We start from the raw sequence: 15,564 nt of genomic DNA, 5'->3' as shown, positions 1-15,564 counted from the left end.
CTGAGGGTTCCTGGGAAGTGGGAGGGAGGGAAGGGTGGGTGACGGCACCTGTTGGGATGAGCACTGGGTGTTGTATGGACTCCAATTTGACAATAAATGTCATATTAAAAAAAAAAGACTAACGTTCACATCCCATATAAATATGTGTTCAATGAATGAATGAATCAGCAAGGCTGGATGTAGCTGACATTAAATGCATGGTATTCCCACCATATCAAGTTGCCCCTGGATTTCATCTACAAACTTCCCCTCTGTCATCAGTTGTTGCTAAAAGCAACAGTTACAGAAATGCTTTTTCAAACAGTGACGTCTGAGTCAAAATGGCACCATGGAGCTCTAGTACATATACTTTTAGGGGCGCCTGTGTGGCTCAGTCGGTTAAGCATCCAACTTTGGCTCAGGTCATGATCTCACTATTCCTGAGTTCAAGCCCTATGTCGGGCTCTGTGCTGACAGCTCGGAGCCTGGAGCCTGTTTCAGATCCTGTGTTTCCCTCTCTCTCTGCCCCCCCCCCCGATTCTGTCTCTCTCTCTCTCTCTTTCTTTCTCAAAAATAAATAAGCATGAAAAAATATGCTTTCAATGTTCATGACCACTGAGGACAAAAGTCAGAGTGCAGGAATTGATCATTAGCAGAACTGGCAATAATGAGGAGCTTTGATTTGCCTAGTTGCAGGGAACACATTATCCCCTTACTGAGGATTCAGTTATGGGGTTCAGGCCTCCTTGCTACATTAGTTCCCTGATGGATAGATTAACCACTGCTTTCTACTGGAAGAACATCGTTTGTGCAGCTCAGCTTAGAGTCACAAACTGGATTAGGAGATTCGAAGGAACTCCAGGGTCTAGTCCCCCACCTGAGGTATTGTTTTTCCTCACCATACTCTGTCTTGAAACTTTATCATCCCTGACCTCAGGTGGCCTCACTCACCTTTATCTTTTCTACTTGCCCTTTCTGGGCAATAACCCAGAATAACAGCAATTCTCTGTTATTCCTGCAGATCCTCCCTCCTTCACCTGCAACCCTTTCTCCCCGGAGCCCCCCCTTCCTTCCTTTAGTTTTGCTGAGTTTCCCACCCCTCCCCCAAATCTTCTGGTCATCCCTATCTTTCTGTTCTCTTTCTCAATGGGGGCAAGTGGGGTTTGGGACCAGGTCCCCATTCGCCTTCCTCAACTACATGCCTGAAGCTCTAATAGATAGCAAGGTAGGGAAAGATACACGGCATTTCATAACCATGATGGAAAATTTTATTTGATGTTCTGTTCTTGATGTTTTTTTGTTTTTGTTTTTTAACATTTATTTATTTTTGAGACAGAGAGAGACAGAGCATGAACGGGGGAGGGTCAGAGAGATAGGGAGACACAGAATCTGAAACAGGCTCCAGGCTCTGAGCTGTCAGCACAAAGCCCAACGTGGGGCTTGAACTCACAGACCGCGAGATCATGACCTGAGCCAAAGTCAGACTCTTAACCGATGGAGCCAACCAGGTGCCCCTGTTCTTGATGTTTTTATTTTTATTTTTAATTTTAATTTATTTTATTTTATTTTTTTTTTTTTTATTTTAGAGAGAGAGAGCAAGCTGGGGAGAGGCCCAGAGGGAGAGAGAGAGAGAATCTCAAGCAGGTTCCACACTCAGCGCAGAGCCCAACGTGGGGATTGATACCTTGACCCTGGGATCATGACCTGAGCTGAAATCAAGAGTTGGATGCTCAACTGACTGAGCCACCCAGGCGCCCCTGTTCTTGGTGTTTTGAATGCACTTATTGGGGTGGTGGTTGTGGGGTGAAGTTTTCTTGGCCTCTCTGACTCCTGCAGAAATCATCTTTCAGCCTGGCAAGTGATTGATAAGTCTTTCCTCTCTGAAGTCTGTCGCATATAAGCTTTAAAAATAAATTGGGTGTCATAACACTGGGTATTTGATATTCTTACCAAGTGCCATGTTCTGTGTTTATTTACTTCTCACAGCAACCTCGTAAAAATGATTTACTATTCTTATTTCCTAGCTAAGGAAATGTACCGGGAGAGATTAAGCAACCTGTCTGTGATGTTTGGCTCTAAATCTCTCTCTTTCTGCAGATCATGTAAGAATGAATAATGTAAATTCATAAGCCAATCTCCTGGCTCCTGGCCTTTCCCTCAAACTGACCCCACACTCCAGCCGCAGAACCCCAGTTTGGCACTCTCTCAGGCCCCAAATCCTCATTAATAATCCACATTTCAGATGGGCATCACACTGTAGTTTCTCTTGCATATCAAAAGGGAAGTTCAAATAGCCAAGTGGAATACAAATGAACAAGGCAGCCTTTTAGTTATCATATGGACGTTTTTATAATGAATTTTCCAAAATGTTTAATTATGAAGCATTTCAAGCACGCGGACCACCTCTATTCTACATGACATGCGTAAGTACACACACACACACACACACACACACACACACACATCCCTACACACCACCACCACCACCAGAGATAACCACTATCCGGAAAACAGAATGTATATTTCCTGGTTATGTTTGTTTTTTCATTTAATTTGCTTATTTATTTTGAGAGAGAAAGAGACTCACAGCCTGAGTGGGGGAGGGGCAAAGGGAAGGCGAGAGAGAGAGAGAGAGAGAGAGAGAGACAGAATGAGATTGAGAATCCCAATCAAGGTCCACACTGTCAGTGCAGAGCCCGATGCGAGGTTTGAACTCAAGATTGTGACCTGAGCCAAAATCAAAGAGTCCTGTGCTTAACCAACTGAGCCACTCAGGCTCCCCTTTCCTGGGTATGTTTTTTGTGCTTTCATACACACACACACACACACACACACACGCAACACACATTTATAAAACGTGTCAATTTATATACGTGTGTGTGTGTGTGTGTGTGTATGCAAAGACATTATACCATGTTATTTCATGTCTCAAAGTTTAAGTTGTACCACACTGTATTTATGCATCTTATTGCAACTTTCTTTTGCTTTTTGCACATATTATGTTTTGAGATTTACCTTTATTGAACACATAGATCTATGTATTTATTCATTTTTATTCTTGCATAATACCATTTTTAAGTGCTTTCTGGGTATCAGGTTTTCTTTAAGCATTTTGTGTATAACTTCCTATGTAAGCCTCACAACAATACCATGAAGGAGGCATCAATACTACATTTTCTTTTTTTCTTTTTTTTTAATCTATTTTTGAGAGAGAGAGAGAAAGAGAGAGAGAGAGAGAGAGAGAGAGAGAGAGAGAGAGAGAGAGCGCACTAGCAGGGAGGGGCAGAGAGAGAGGGAGACGGAATCCAAAGCAGCTCCAGGTTCTGAGCTGTCAGCACAGAGCCTGCCGTGGGGCTCGAACTCAATGAACCATGAGATCATGACTGTGAGATCCTGAGTCAGATGCTTAACTGACTGAGCCGCCCGGGTGCCCCAGTACTACGTTTTCCAGATGAAGAAGCTGGGGGGACGGTTAAGGAGCTCCTTGGGGCATATAGCGCTAGTAATTGGCTCATCAGGAGTCCGATTCCTGAGCCCAATAACCTAACCCATGGACCATTCTGGCCATTCCACAGACTTGCTGTCCACTCTCTTAGACGGAGACACGTGAGTATTTGGGTCCACTTTCAGAGGAAGGAGAAAACACTTATTAACAGCCTGTGCCCTCCCCTCCAGACTGGCCTGCTCTGCACACACCTAGCAGACAGTGTTACTCTGGCATAAGAACACAGGAGACCACTGAAGCTTCAAAACAAGGGTTGAAAGGGGACAGCCATACTCAGCCCTCAGACTGGAATTTTTTTTTCTTTTATTTTGGAATCACAGGCAAAAGGGAGGCTGGGGTCAGAGGGCCCAACAGGAGTCAGGAGAGAGGAGACCCTGCTCTCTGGGCACCTAGATATACCTCGATAATGGAGTTTATAGAATAATCAGAGTTGCATAAAGAAGGGGTGTCCTGGGAGGAGGGCAGTGGGGCGAGGCAGCAGGAGTGTTTAACGGGTACTGAGTTTCGATTTTGCAAGATGAAAAGCTTCTAGAGATCTGTTGCACCAACTGTATGAGGATGCTTAACAGGAAGGATGGACGGTACACTTAAAAACGGTTAGGATGGTACATTTAATGTGATGTGTTTTTTACCACAGTAGAAGGTAAGTAAATATAAAAAAGGAAAAAAGAGGGGGCGCGATGGGCTTTAGGGACCCTGCCTCAGAGGAGGGCAAATGGAGGTGTGAGAAGTAGAGTCCTGCAACCAGATTTCTATTTCCAGCGTCTGCCTCTGCTGTCTCGGGGTCTTTGTTGGTGGGTGAGCCACCCCCTGAGGCTGGGGCTGCGTCTGGCAGCTCGCCCTTGTCACATCAGCAACACTCATGCGTGCCACACACGCAGGGGCAACCTGACAAACACTGCTGGGTTTCCACAGTGTCTGGGCAATCTCTGGTTGCAGGTGACAGTATGTAAAGAAGTTCAAGGCCAAAGGGAAATGACTAACTCATGAGATCAAGGGCAAACTGAGCTAACCTCTGCAGCTGTATGGACCACAACACAGCTGGACCTTAGGAAATGTGGAGCCAGCAACTTGAAGTGTCCCTGCTTTCCTCTGCAGTTTTCACCATCGCCTCCCACTGAAATGAGAGCTTCCTCTCAAATGGGAATCATCCTAGGACTCTTTTTCTGGGATGAGTTGATAAATGTAATTACACGCATTAATGCATATAAAGCACTTAGCATAGTGCCGCGTGCAGAGTAAGTGCTCAGTAGATATTTGCAAGTATCGGTGTTATAATACCAATTATTATTATCATAATCATTGACTGATTCTGGGCTATATTTTACATTTGCATATTATGTATGTGTGTATTTATGTCTCCCCACCCCCACCAAACAAGAAGGCATGGTCTTCTATTCAGTGCCACAGTCTCAGAGCCTAGGGCAGTGTCTCACCCAGAGCAGGCACTCTGCTTCAGGAATGAGAGTGACACTGTCCCAAAGCCACAAATTCCAGAAGAGGGTTCTGATTGGCCTAGCGTAGTCAGGTGCCCATGCTTAAAACAATCGGCCGACGCCAGAAGGACAGATGTATGTGGTGCAAAATGTTGCCTCCCGTTAGTTGTGATGAAAGAAGGGAGAGGTGCTGGTGCCAGATAATCCACTGATGTCCACTAGAGTTCAGGAGGACCCTCTCCAAATACCCAATTAGAAGCTGATAATTTATCTCCAGTAGCCATTGTAGGGTGATCAAAAGTCTCAGAGCAACCGTAATAACCTCCTAATCTCAAGGTTGAGCTATCCCTTATGCCACATGTAAAGCTGTGTGATGTGGTTTTGGCAGACCAAAAAGGAATATACTGAGGAATGAATGTGAACAAATTTGCAAGTCTTAAAAAATTGGGATGATGCCAACGTGCCTGTGGGCCTGTTCAGAAAACGATTAAATGAAATCTAATTCTAATGCATTGATACGCAATAAAAATATTACCTGAGACAGACTCAGAGCTGTTCTGCAAGCCAGGATCTGGGAGAGAGACCTCGGCGCATTGGTGGCCTGGTATCCTCCCACCTCTGTCCTTGTTGCTTTGTGTCACCCACCTCCGCCACTGTTTTGGGATGGCTTCTGGAGATGGTTCCAAGTCTCGTTTCTCTCTACATCTTCTCTAGTACCTGGGTAGTATGCTTATCAGTAGCCACCAGTAGCCAGTAGACTGGTTAGGTCATAAATGAAGGAAGGTATGGGCATAGGTTAACCACCACCAAGTGGCCGGGCCCACCCCAGGAAATAGTAGGGATGGAGAATCAGAGTGCCTTAGTCGTTGGACTGCACTATCCCTAAGAGGGCACAGCCCCACCCCCCCAGCTCCCGCAACAGCCCCTCTACCCTTATGGGGTAACTGGAAGACTTTTCTCACGAGAGAAATCCCTTGGACTCTTTGATAGAAAGCATCCTCAGCAGACTAGCCAAAGTCTTATACTTGCTCCCTTTTTTGCCCTTTGCAGATGGATTTGAGGGTGGAACAAACAGTGTGGCTTTCAAACCACATGGTTTTCTTTTCTTTTTTTTTTTTTTAACGTTTATTTATTTTTGAGACAGAGAGAGACAGAGCATGAACGGGGGAGGGGCAGAGAGAGAGGGAGACACAGAATCGGAAACAGGCTCCAGGCTCTGAGCCATCAGCCCAGAGCCTGACTCGGGGCTCGAACTCACGGACCGCGAGATCGTGACCTGGCTGAAGTCGGACGCTTAACCGACTGCGCCACTCAGGCACCCCACCACATGGTTTTCATTGCAGTATCACTAGGGAACTCTGGGGAGATACAGGTTCTTGAGCCTTCCCCAGACCTATTCAATCCAAAGATCAGGTGGGGACTGGCCAGGATGAGGTTTCTCAGCAGCTCCCTGAGTGACTCCATTATGCATCTGGGGGTTCAGCAATGGCCTTAGACCAGAGATCAAGGCATCATGTTCTATCTAGTCCAGCTCTGTCCTTCACCTTATCTCTCCTCTTGGGGCCCCAGCTCTCTCCTCATAAGATGAAGGGCTGGACAAGCCAACTCAAACGTCCCTCTGGTGCTGGTGAATGATCAGACCAGGTACAGATCTTCCAGGAGGGACAGCAGGAAAATTCTATTTTTGTCTAAAGATCCCAGATCCCCCCACCATACCAAGAGGCAGACAGAGAAAGACACTCAGTTAAGTGCCATCCCAACATAGACTCAGCTATGAAATCTTCAGGAGCCATACATCATTTTTTTAAACTGAGGTATAATCGACGCATAACATCATGTTTCAGGTATACAACACCGTGACTTGATATATGTATATACTGCAAAATGATTGCCCCGGTAAGTTTAGTTAACATTTTTTTTCTTGTGATGAGAACTTTTAAGATCCACTCTCCCGGCAACGTTCAAGCATAGGATACAGTGTTCTTAACTATAGTCACCAAGTCGCACATTGTGTCCCCGGGGATTTATTTAACTTACAACTAAACGTTGGTACCTTTTGGCCATCTTCACCCATTTCGCTCACGCCTCACTCCCGCCTCTGGCAGCCACCCATCTGTTATGTGTATCTATGAGCCTAGAACATTTTCACGCACTCAAACTGCAGGCTGCTTAATTGGGTCCGAACCTCCCAGAGCTGGTCCCAGGTTTGAACCTCCCAGGGCTTTCAAACCGCATGGTTTTCATCGCAGTATCACTAGGGAACTCTGGGGAGATACAGGTTCTTGAGCCTTCCCCAGACCTATTCAATCCAAAGATCAGGTGGGGACTGGCCAGGATGAGGTTTCTTGGTCTTGCTTGTCTTGCTTTTCTTGTCTCTTGCGATTCTTCCTTTCCCTCCTTCCCTCCTCCTGTCCTTTCCTCCAGTCTGTTTGTTTACTCAGGTGCAGAGGACTTGGCTAACATACCTCCATTCACAGCACACTCTCTTCACTGGCAGTGCAAAGCCCCTCTCCTGTTTTACTTTCCAGTCTCATCCCCCCACCCCACCCCACCAGCAAATGTTCTAAGGGTTTGGTGTCTGCCCTTTTGGTTTTTGCATTTGTAAAATGTATAATGTTTTGCATTTCTACAAATAGAACTGTGCTTAGAAATCATCTTAGGCAAACTCTGTTTTACTTGTAAGACCCATGTGTGCTGCCCTGGGCTCCCGCAGACCTTGGCCCCCAGAACCAGACATCTCCCTGCCTCTTCTCCACCTCCCCGTGATGGACACCCTGACTGTCCCTAGGCACCCCCCACAGCCACCACCACCCAGACAGTGCTGCAGGATCATCCTCCCTGTTTCCTGTAGATCCAGGGGCGACTTTCCCCGGGGAGGACAATCCAGAGTGGAACTGCTGAGTCATAGGACGTGACTGTGCTTCCACCTTTCGGAGTACTGACAGATCGCCCTTCGGGAGTGCTGTCCCTTCTGCGCATGTGCCGGCCCAGCCTTCCTCCTCGATAAAAATCTCTCTCCCACCCTTGTTATAAAGTGCGTGAAATTCCACCAAAAGAAATCCCTTCAGGTCGTAAAGGGTTTTAGGTCTTTGAGGGTTCTTCTAACAAAATTTAAATGTCCCTCTGTGAAATACGGGACATGTTTTTCCTCTCTTTAGGTTTTTATGAAGATCGAATAAATAGCTCATCAAAGGTGCCAAGCCCAAGTGCCTGGCACATTCATGGACGCTCAATACATTTTGATTTCTTTCCTTTCTTTGAATGCAAGAACTGCTGGGGGAAAAAACACTTATTTACAACACTTGGGGAAGGAGAGCGATTGAGAGGGGGTGGGGATGAGGTACCTTCCAGAGCACAGCTGCCAGAGGAGGGAGGAGCGTAGGAGAGCAAAGTCACCTTGTTCCTCAGGATTGTTGCCTAGGGCACATGCCACAGGGAAGCTCATCCTTAAACCAGGACACTCTCGAGTGTGATGTGAATTTCTTGAAGAGCTTATTACAATACAGAAGGTGGAGGGCGCCTGGGTGGCTCAGCAGGTTAAACATCCAACTCTTGGTTTTGGCTCCGATCATAATCTCATGTGGTGGGATCCAGCCCCACATCGGGCTTTGTGCTGACATCCCGGAGCCTGCCTGGGATCCTCTCTCTCCCCCTCTCTGCCCCTCCCCTGCTGGTGCGCGCGCGCGGGCGCGTACGCGCACACACACACACACACTCTCTCTCTCTCTCTCTCTCTCTCTCTGTCTCCAGATAAATAAACAAACTTTAAAAAAATGCACATGGAAGGTGGGCCACCCTCCAAAAGTTTCTGATTCAAGAGGTCTCGGTGGGGCAAAGAATGTGCATTTCTCCCAAGTTCCCAAGCCACACTGCTCTACTGAAATAATTTCCTTAGAAATACTTAACTCTGATAGGACAGACAAAAGCTAATTTCAGGCATCCAGAATGAATCAGATGCAGACTACAGTGATATGAAGAAGCCAAGAGACACCCTAAGATTTCATTTCATATATTCTTTTAATATGAAACCTTGGCAAATGGATTTTTATTTTTAGATTTTCGGTTGGATGGGCAAATTCACCTCTGTTACCTCTGTTGAGCCTACCATCTCGTTCAATGTTTGTTTTCCTACAGGAACGTTTTCTGACAGCTCACGTTTTGAAAATTCTCAGGTGTCAAAGTGTCTGCCACCTGGGGGTGTACCTTGGGGCTTTCGGCCCTTTCTGTCATCCCTACAGCAGATCAGAGTTGGTGGAACTGCAGACAATCTCTATTCCAACGTTCTCAGTTTATAGAAGTGAAGTCATTTGCCCAGCATTAAGAAAGAATCCACGTGGCAGTCTAAAAACCCCAGGACTGAAGTCTGGAATGGACCTGGGTCCAACCTGTGCCATTCCTTGTTAACTTGACCACTAGGCCCAAGGTACGTGTCCATCTCTGCAAACCTCAACTTCCCTTCCACAGAATGAGTATCAGAATGCCTGCTGTCCAATGAAAACCAAACTGAATAAGGATTACTGCAAGGAGAAGGGAGGCATGGTGGTGGGGGGACAGAGGACTATCACAATATGGAAAACTTTGTAACCCCTGAGACCTTCAGGCATCTCAAAAATTGGGCCAGAAGGTGTTACTTCCATAGCGGGAGAAGTGAACCAAGCTAGGAATATCCTGGTGTAGGGAAGTGGCATGAAAAGGTTGACCAGAGAATATTCTACCAGCCCATTTTCTAGGAGGGACACTTGAGGAAAGTCTCGATGCTGACTCAGGCTGGGGTGGATCAGAATTCAGGGTCCTGGGGAAAAAGGGCCTGTGTCATCAAAGTTTGGCTGATGAACATTTGGTTCCAGTTAATCAAGGGGGACTAGCAGTCCAGCAAAGCATGAAGACAACCACTTATGAGGCAGAAAAAGGAACTTGTGGGGTCTGTGTCTGGCCTTGACATAGGTAAAGAAGGGATGGATCTAGGAGTGTTCCCAGAAGTCATGGGGGGAAGGGTGGTTCTTTACAGTAATTCTCCAGAGCACAAAAGAGTGATATTTCTTAACATTCAGGTAAAATTCAACCTTGTTGTTGCCCTACCTCTCACGGAACTGACAAGAAACCAAGGTAAGGTGACTCTGTGTGACTTTATTAACCACTGGAAGGTCTGATAGGGACTGGCCCAAGCAGGAATCTGGTTCTCCTAATTTCCACTGGAGAGAACACCACTCTCCTCTCCTCATTTCACACAGGAAAGCTCTGCCTCTTTCTCTGGTACAGATTGGAGTCTGAGTAAGATTTCAATGGACAAAGATCTCTTGAACAAAATCAAGAGACACAGAGGGAGACTGAAGGTCACTGAGAAGCCATGCCACTTTCAAACTCTTTCTTTCTAGGAGGTTATGAAATATGGAAGAGAAAATCCTTTAAGCCACAGCAGGATGGTGGGATAATCGGGATGCGGTCAGATGAGAAACCCAGGATGTCAAATATCAGCCCCTTCAGGTAGATTCTCTGGAACACCAGTGGCTTACAGAGGGCAAGGTGAAAGAAGAAGGCACAGGAAGCTGGTTCGCAGATAGCCCATTACACCAGCTTTCAGAACTGGGAACTCTGGTTGGTGCTGTCCAGGGCTGGACCATCCCTGATGACACAGCAGCCCCTCTGCCCTGTGGGCAACGTTTGAGGTGCTTCTCTCATCTCTTCCTGTTGGGACTGGTCTCCAGGCCCTGCAGACCACCCTCTTGCCCCTTTTTCCTCATTGTTTTTCCCATTTCTCTTTTTTCCTTTTCACCTCCTCTAAAACAAAAGTGCTCTATCCCTAGTTTCCGTGAGTCTGGCAGAAACAGGCTTGAAATATTCATATGCGTCCTGGTAAAATAAATCACATATATTTATTGGATGCCTGAGCTTGGAGACTGAGATACATATCTCTTGAGTTTCTTTTCTTAATTCTACATCAATCACTTCTTTGGTTTCGTAATGTAACAAGAACACTGAGAATGTGCTTAAGATGGGCAGGCTGTCCCCGTGGCCGCCCCACAAGAACACCGAGCTGTAATCCCTGTGGTGTATCTTACTGCCAATTGAGGCTAATAAATAAAACTTGTCATTTTCACCCCCTAACCCGGAATTATTCAAATATGTCCTTGTCAAAATAACCTATGTTGAACAAGCACTGCTAAAAATTGCCATTTTCCCCCTTTAATCAAGAAGAATTTCAGTTCCCAGAACGCTGAATAAACAGCAGTACAATCAGAACTGAGTTAGTTCAGAACTCACTTACTCTCATCTCATGCAGCTCCGTGTGCCCCTCTCCAGTTCCCGCTCCTGAAGCCTGATCCTCTCTCTGTAGTCAGTTCAGAATTTTTACGACTTTGACCAAAGTCTTGTAAGATCCAGAGCTCAAGGAGAGAAGACACGGTGACCTTCTTAAAAAGTGGCAGATCAAAACAGAGGTGAAAATGAGTTCCTAGTGACTCAACCTGGTGATATTTGAGAGTCAACTTTATAAAGTCAGGTTGCCAGTGCACCGTGTTTGTTTTAACTGAGAATCTGAAATACATGTAACTCGAATTTTGTTTAGTTCGACACTGAAGATAGGGACACTCTCAGTTAAATAGATCGCATCACAGATAACATGACTTCAGTGCAAAGTGAACAATGTATTATACGTTAAAAAAATCTATGCTAGGGGCGCCAGGGTGGCTCTGTCGGTTGAGCGTCCGATTTCGTCTCAGGTCATGATCTCCTGGTTCGTGAGTTCGAGCCCTGCGTTGGGCTCTGTGCTGACAGCTCAGAGCCTGGAGCCTGCTTCAGATTCTGTGTCCGCCTCTCTCTCCACCCCACCCCTGCTTGTGCTCTCTCTCTCTCTTTCAAAAAATGAATAAACATAAAAAAATAAAAATTAAAAAATCTATGCTAAACTATTATGTTTCTTGTCCTGATTCCATACACCTAGGTCTATCTAAAAGGGAACATGGAAAGTTGTCATTGTCTGTTTTCATTCATCTTCACCTCCTACCTATGCCACTACCAAAGTAAAAACAAACAAAAAACCAGAAAGTCCCGACAGTGATCACTGGTAAGGAAAATGGAAAAGTAAGACAGGGATGGGACAGAAGTTGATTAATAGAACAATAATTAGCAGGTTACTAGTAGGGACAATGGGATCAGACTTATTGGAGATATTCTGAGAGTTTATGTGGAAAACAGCCAAAGGGGAGGAAACAGGGGTTTTTATCCATCAACTTCTATCCTCACAGGCGAAGAGTAACATCTTGGGCATTCTTAATCTTCCTGCTGATTAAAAAAAAGCAATGACTAGGGGTGCCTGGGTAAGTGTCTGACTCTTGGTTTCAGCTCACATCATGATCTCACAGTTTTGTGAGTTCAAGCCCAGCATCAGGCTCTGTGCTGGCAGCATAGAGCTTGCTTGGGATTCTCTGCCTCCCTCTCTCTCTGCCCACCCCACCACTCACACTGTCTCTGTCTCTCTCGAAATAAAGAAACTTAAAAAAAAAATTAAAGCAATGACTATATGTCCAATACTGATTTGGCAGACATGTTAGAATTAATTTGACAAAGATTTTAAAGCAGTCATCCTAAAAATACTCCAATGAGCAATATGAACAGACTTGAAACAAATGAAAAATTTTAAAAAAATGTCAGAGAGAGAATTGAACTATAGAGAAAGAACCAAATGGAAATACTGAGACTTAAAAATATAACAGCTTAAATTAAAAACTCAAGGAATTGGCTCAACAGCAGAAGGAGGGGACATAGGAAAGAATAAGTGAACTGAAAGAATAATAGAAGTTACTCCAGGAATAGAAACAACTGAGAGCGAGAGACAGAGAGAGTATATGTGTGTGTGTGTGTGTGTGTGTGTGTACACAGGGTACTACGGGATGATTTTAAAAATTCTAACATTCATGTCATCAGAATTCTGGAAGGAAAAAAGAAGGAAGCAGGGCTGAAAAGTCTTTGAATAAATGATGGGTGAAATCTTCCCCAAATTGGCAAAAGACATAAACCTACAGATTCAAGAAGTGAGTGACCACCAAACAGAATAAACTCAAAGAAATTTACACCACAAACATCACAGTCCAACTTATAAAAGCAATGAAAGAAATGGCAACTTATCTTAGCAAATAGAATTCAGCAACATAAGAAATGAATTTTAAAAGGAATTATGCACAATGACCAAGTGGGTTTTATCTCAATGATACTAGACAAGTTCAATACTCAAATAGTAGTCAACATAACCCACCATACTAACAAGATAAAGGAGAAAAAAACACATGATTATATCAATTGATAACAGAAAAATTATTTGATGAAATTCAACACCCATTCATGATAAAGCTCTTAGAAAAGTAGAAATAAAGAGAAACTTCTCCAACTTCAAAAGGAGTATTTACCAAAAAGCTACAGGCAACATTATATTTAATGGTGAAAGTCTTAATGCTTTCCACCTAAGATCCAAAACAAATCAAGAGTATCCACTTTCACCCATCCTATTCACATAATGTTAGAAGCTAGAAAAGAAAATAAAAGCTAGATGGATAGTAAGTAATATTGGATAGGAAGTGTCCCTGTTTGTTGATGATATTATGCTTACATAGAAAATAACAAGGAGTGGTGTCTGGGTGGCTCAGTAAGTTGAGCATCTGTCTCAATCTCAGCTGAGGTCTTGATCTCAGGGTGGTGAGTTCAAGTCCTGCATTGGGTTCTGCACTGGGCATGAAGCCTACTTGAAAAATAAATAAATAAGGGTGCTAGGGTGACTCAGTCAGTTGAGCATCCAACTCTTGATTTCAGCTCAGGTCGTGATCTCAAAGTTTGTGAGTTTGAGCTATGTCAGGCTCTCTCTGCACTGGCAGCAAGAAGCCTGCTTGGAATTCTCTCTCCCTCTCTGCCCCTTCCCTGTGCATGCACATGCTCTCACTCTCTCTCTTTTCAAGAAATAAATAAACATTAAAAAATAAATAAGAAAGAAAGAAAGACACAAGGAATAATAATTAAAAAAACAAAAACAAAAAACTCCAAGAAAAAATAAGTGAGTGTTCAACAAGTCTTCAGTTTACAAGATAAAATACACAAACAATATTTCTGAACACTAGTAATAAACATGTAGACAAAAAAGTTAAAAATACAGTATCATCTGTAATCATTCAAAAAATAATATACTTTGGTTTAAGTCTAATAAAACATGTACAGGAAATGTATGCTGTAAACTAAGGCACATTGAAAGAAATAAATAAAATCTGAAAATATGGAAAGGCATACCGTGTTCATGGACTGAAAGAGTCAACATAGTAAAGGTGTCAATTGTCTTCAAATGGATATATAGGTTTAACACTATTTGTATTGAAATCCCAGCAAGAATTTCTGTAGATATACATAAGATCATTCTAAAATTTTCACAGATGCTGGCCAGGATGTGGAGAAATGGGAACTCTCTTGCACTGTTGGTGGGAAAGCAAACTGGTGCAGCCACTCTGGAAAACAGTGTGGAGGTTCCTCAAAAAATTAAAAATAGATCTACCCTAGGACCGAGAAATAGCACTGCTAGGAATTTACCCAAGGGATACAGGAGTGCTGATGCATAGGGGCACTTGTACCCCAATGTTTATAGCAGCACTTTCAACAATAGCCAAATTATGGAAAGAGTCTAAATGTCCATCAACTGATGAATGGATAAAGAAGTTGTGGTTTATATACACAATGGAATACTATATGGCAATGAGAAAGAATGAAATCTGGCCATTTGCAGCAACGTGGATGAAACTGGAGGGTATTATGCTAAGTGCAATAACTCAGGCAGTGAAAGACAGATGCCATATGTTTTCACTCATATGTGGATCCTGAGAAACTTAACAGAAGACCATGGGGGAGGGGAAAGGGAAAAAAAAGTTACAGAGAGGGTGGGACGCAAACCATAAAAGAGTCTTAAATACTGAGAACAAACTGAGGGTTGATGGGGGTGGGAGGGGGGGGAATGTGGGTGATGGGCATTGAGGAGGGCATCTGTTGGGATGAGCACTGGGTGGTGTGTGGAAACCAATTTGACAATAAATTACATTTAATATAAAAAATAAAATGTACATGGAAAGGCAAAGAAACTAAAACAATTTTGGAAAAGAAGACTAAAGTGAGAGAATTCGGTCTATGCAATTTCAAGGCTCATCATACAGCTACATGAATCGGATTGATATTGGTGCAAGGATAGAGATATAGACCAATGAATCAGAGTGGAGGACCCAGAAATAGACTCACAGAAATATATCCAACTGATGTGAGAGAAAGTTCAAAGGAAGAAACATAACTTTTTCAACAAAGGATACTGGAACAATTGAACATCTATAAGCAACAAAATAAACCTTGACCTAAGTCTCACACTTGATACAGAAATTAACTCACAGACTTCAGTGGAAAACTATAAAAGTCTTAGGAAAAAATAGGAGAAAACCTTTGAGATCTATAGCTAGGCAAAGGGCTCCTAGACTTGATATCAAAATCATGATCTATAAAAGAAAAAACTCAGTAAACTGGATGTCAACAAAATTGAAATTTTGCTGTACTAAAGATGTTGCCAAGAACTGAAAAGACAATTTAAAAATTAAGAGAAAATATTTGCAAGCCTCAAACATAACATGAATG

This window comes from Prionailurus viverrinus, chromosome A3 (genome assembly GCF_022837055.1).
Source record: "Prionailurus viverrinus isolate Anna chromosome A3, UM_Priviv_1.0, whole genome shotgun sequence".
Classification (NCBI taxonomy): Eukaryota; Metazoa; Chordata; class Mammalia; order Carnivora; family Felidae; genus Prionailurus; species Prionailurus viverrinus.
This window is presented reverse-complemented; position numbering follows the sequence as displayed.